The sequence below is a fragment of the Vespa crabro genome, chromosome 8 (assembly GCF_910589235.1).
Source record: "Vespa crabro chromosome 8, iyVesCrab1.2, whole genome shotgun sequence".
Lineage (NCBI taxonomy): Eukaryota > Metazoa > Arthropoda > Insecta > Hymenoptera > Vespidae > Vespa > Vespa crabro.
The window spans coordinates 6,269,232-6,274,231 of record NC_060962.1 but is presented as its reverse complement, the minus strand read 5'-3'; the positions used below and the strand labels follow the sequence as shown (position 1 = coordinate 6,274,231).

Here is a 5,000-nt window from a genome sequence, read left to right as displayed (position 1 = left end):
AGATAGATAGAGAGAGAGAGAGAGAGAGAGAGAGAGAGAAAAAAAAGAGAAAAGAAATGGCTGTCGAAATGAATGGTATCGTTACGCGCGTAATGACGAGAGAAACGTGATGAAGGGAGACGTGAATCGCGAATGAGATTGAGTTAACACGCGACGATACGTAGCGAGTGACTAAAGAACGATCGCGTTCGCATCCCCGGATGAACTCAGCCGGAGAACTCACGATAACAACCGAAAGCTGGGATTGGCCCGGCCTCTTTTCAAACACATCGGCTACTCCTTCCGTTTCTTCTATCTCTCTCTTTCTCTCTCTCTCTCTCTCTCTCTCTCTCTTTCTCTTTCTCTTTCTTCTCCTTTTCCAACATATTCTTCGTAGTCGTCATAGTCGTCTTAGTCGATAAGTAAAAGGAAAGCACCGACTGATGACAATGACGATTACGATGACGATGACAATGATAATAATAATAATAATAATAACAACGACGACGACGACGATGATGATGATGATGATGATGATGATGATGATGATGATGATGACGTAATCTATCTAGACGAATTTCATGCGATCGAGCAGACAGACTTTCGCCGTAGATCGTGTATTCAAGCATTAACGAAAAATACATATGCGTGAATGTGCATGAAACGTCGTAATGTGTAACATATGGATATATATATATATATATACACGTACGAGTGCGTGTACATTTTTTTTTTTTTTTAAACAATTATTATAATATAATAATAATTCGTCGTTATGTCATTATCATTGTTAATTAATTGTGAAATAGAATTTGAAGAATTCTAATTTTTTATAATTCGTTAAAGTTTATTAATGTTAAAATAATCATCTGAAAATCGTAAGGAATGGTATCGGTGAAAGTTCGTTGCCATCCGGCAAACTTGCCGAACAACCAAAATGTTTCATGCGTTCGTACGTATATAAATATATAAATATAGATATGTGTATGTATATGCGATATATATATATATATATATATATATATATATATGCACATTTATAATTAAATGTACGAATATAACTGGACGGTTCCATTTAAAGAATTAAATCGAAATGGAAATTCACAATTCTTTTACTTTACTTTTTTGTACTTGCATAGAATTCCGTGCAATTTAACGTGTTAAAAGTTTTCCTTTTCTCTCTCTCTCTCTTTCTCTCTCTCCCTCTCTCTCTCTCTCTCTCTCTCTCTCTCTCTATCTCTATCTCTATCTTTCTCTCACATATGTCCTACATCGATTAACAAATAATAACGCGCATAAGCATAAATCGGGCATAACTATACATATATTATTCGTAAGGCCGTTTATATATGAAATAAAAATCTAACGATGATAGATTTGTTTATATTTTAAAAGGAAAAATGCGTGTATCTGTATTAAAATGTTATCCCATTCCATTACATTTGATTGTAATAGAATGTAATGAATACTCTTTCTTTCTTTCTTCATTCGTATATTACGTTTGTTTTCACGAGAATTTCATTATCATACTTGTTGACGCACTGCGAATGTATGTGGAACAATCGGTATGGAAAAAGACGCTCGAGAGGAATGATAAGGTTGAATCTTTGAAAATGGCGAATCGTTTATCGAAGTTTCACGTATGTACATATGTGACTTGAGGTCGGAGGTCGATGAAATCGCCAACAAATGTTGTCTATTTAAATGATCGCTGAGGTGTCTCTCTCTCTTTCTTTCTATCTCTCCCTCACTCACTCTCTCTCTCTCTCTCTCTCTCTATATATATATATATATATATACATATATGAGAGTATGGGTGAATGTGTGAAAAGAAACATATATATATATATATATATATATATATATATATATATATATATATATATATAAATATATAACTGACCCCCACCCCCAGTATTACTTCCATCAACTTACAAAATTCGCACTCGATCATGTTCGGCCTTCTCATTTGGAAGCGACTTTCGAATTCCAAACGATAAGGGAGACTCGGAAGGCGACTGTCCGATAACCCGTTCTAGTAGCTCGAACGGATGATAGATAGAGACAGAAATGAAACATACACAGTCACAACTTGTCACAACCCGTTTTCGAACTCGATTTCGAGACCGTGCAATTTATATGTCATGGCGTGACGTAACGCGCGCAACCCATTAACAAATAAACAAATAAATAAATAAATAAATAAATAGATAGATAAAAGTGCAGGAAAAGGAAATAAAAATAAAAAAAGAATAAGAAAGAAAGAAAGAAAGAAAAAAAGGAAAAGAAGAAAGAGAAAGAGAAAAGAAAGATCCGACGAATTTAATGATTCACGTTCGCATTTCACGTTGGACGATCGATCTCGATCGATCGATCCATCGATCGATCGATTATTGTTCCTTCGTACAATCGAGGAATTCGATTATTTTCTTATTTTCTTATTGCGTATAAATGTGTTAAATGCGTGAAATAAGTGTCTCGCTATGGCGGGTAAAATGCGACCATATGCGAGCTAACGAGTGCATAAGTATTTGTGTATATACGTGTGTGTTGGTGCAAACAGTGCGCGTATGCGTGTGTTTGTGGCTATGCGTGAAAACATGCTTTGGTGCACCTAAAAACCGTGCAAACTCGAGCGAGCCTCTGTATTTTCGTTCGTTCTATTATTATCAATCAGGAGTTCGATGGCCACGTTTTAAACCGTCTATATAGTTAACTTTATGTCTCATAGCCGTTGGTGAACGCACGTAGTACACGTGGCGAGTATGAACCCTTTCAACCAATAGCTAGCTAGCGAGCAATCGAGGAGAGTTACTACTTCTTACATGCATAAGATCCGCCGACATATATATATATGTATATATAATATAATATATATATATATAGAGGTAATAAAACAACAAATCGTGAATAGATCGAAAGCAAAGCTATTGTTTGCCGACTTACCATTAAAGTTCCCGCGTAGCGGCGCCTCGCGTAGCATTAAACGTTTCGCATGGATGACGCGGATTGAAAAATCTCTTTCTTTTTCTTTTCTCACCGAAAATTCTCTTTCTCTCTTTCTCTCTCTATCTCTTTCTCACTCTTCCTTTCTCTTTCTCTCGGTGTTACAGACAGAACACGGTTTCTACCGTGTTCGATCACTACGAAACTGTTTTAATGAAAATTCTTTAAATTCTCGACAAATTGCAAAGAGAAAGATAGATACTACATAATATATATATATTTAGAGATTTAGAGAGAGATACAATGAGAGAGAGAGAGAGAGAGAGAGAGAGAGAGAGAGAGAGACAGAGAAAGAGATAGATAGAGGCGATGGAAGGGAGGTATGGTGGAAAGAGAGAAGAGAGGGAAAAAAAGAAAAGAAAATAAAGAGAGAGAGAGAGAGAGAGAGAGAAAGAGATAGATAGAGAGAGAAAGGAAAGAGAGCGCAAGCGCGCGCGAACGCGCTCGTTTTTTGTTTCCACGTAAGACAAATCAAAGAAGAGAGACAGATAGATAGACAGACAGATAGACAGACAGAGACAGAGGACAGACGCGCGAAAGAACGATAAGACCGTCCGTGTCTTTCTCGCATCGAACGAGAAGTGGTCATGTAGACGGTACAAGCTCGACTCTGCTGCCCTCCACCCCCACCCTCGCGCTCGCGCTCACCCTCTTGTCGTGATTGCTCGGGCCCATTCGCCCCAACTCGCTCGGCCGATTACTGACAACGACGACAACGACGACGATTGTGACTAAAACTATAGACTATGATTATGATTATGATTATGACGAGTAATATCTTGAGAAGTATTGAAAAAAAAAACAAATTCTCATTTAGATTGCTAACAGATAGCAAGATCTCGATTCCCAACGGATTTTCTTTTTTTTCTCCCCTCTTCTTCTTCTTCTTCTTCTTCTTTTCTAAACACGAATATATAAAGGTCACACTAGGGAGAGAGAGAGAGAGAGAGAGAGAGAGAGAGAGAGAGAGAGTGAGAGAAAAACAGTTCTCGTTTTTAAGATAGGTCGTACAACGGAATATAACACGCCTATCTTGATTACGCACGAACGCGCCTCTTTTGACAAAAAAAAAAAAAAAAAAAGAGGGAAAAAAAAAGAAACACACATAGAAGAAGAAAAGAAATACAACAAAACTGGTATTCTTGGCTTGGGAGGTTCGTAAACGATACGTTTTTCTCATTCTTTTTTCTTCTTCTTCTTCTTCCTCCGCCTCCTCTTCCTCCTCAACCGCCATTTCCTTGTCCACCTACTCTTTTCTTGTCGTCGGTATACTAATTATTATCATCTCACTCGAATCTCCTGTTTTCAATTTTATTATTATGACTTTATTATCTCATTTTATTTCATCTCGTCTCGTCTATTTCTTTTTTTTTTTTTTCTTTTTTCAAATCTAATTTCTCCTCTGATCTCATTTGTTTCTTTTCTTTTTTTTTTTTTTTTCTATTTTTCTTTTTCACTTAATTTTCCTTCCATTCAATATCAGGCTCTCCCCCAAATGATCCCTCCGACATTTTAATTCGCATTAATTTTAAACGATCTGTCAAAACTTTATTATATCCATTATTTATAACAATGCTATCGTCTATTAAATATGATCTTATTTTCTCTCTCTCTCTCTCTCTCTCTCTCTCTCTCTCTCTCTTTTTATTGATTTCCTTTTGACTCTCATCCTTAGCACATTTGTATTTAATCGAATTCATTTTCCAATTCAATTTACCTTCCTAATCGAATTAATATATTCAAATATAAACGTTCGATAATATCCGTCTGATTGATTCTGTTTTCTATCTTTTACTTTTTCTTTTTTTTCTTTCTTTTTTTTTTTTTTTGTTTCGTTTAATTGCAACGGACGACTTTCTATATACTCCATACTCTTTTCCAATGTCCGAAGGTCACCAGTTGGCCTTCCCTTCAAGGCAAGAGCCGAGCGTTCACCATTCTAGCTCTCTGTCTCTAGTTATACTACTTTTCTTTCTCTCTCTCTCTCTCTCTCTCTCTCTCTTTATCTGTCTCTA

General features: G+C 36.3%; 1 protein-coding gene across 3 annotated transcripts in view; it reads right to left on the bottom strand.

Annotated features, from left to right (window-relative positions):
* LOC124426046 (monocarboxylate transporter 3) overlaps positions 1 to 3,256 on the bottom strand; it is a 26,540-nt gene extending 23,284 nt beyond the window's left edge. Inside the window, exon 1 of one of the 3 annotated variants that reach the window (XM_046967266.1) lies at positions 2,926 to 3,256. The gene's annotated coding sequence lies outside the window, so the exon portion shown is untranslated. Of the gene's footprint in view, positions 737 to 2,925 lie in introns of those variants that run through there. The other 2 variants (XM_046967267.1, XM_046967265.1) reach the window with 2 other exon arrangements.
* Positions 3,257 to 5,000: the final 1,744 nt, after the last annotated feature.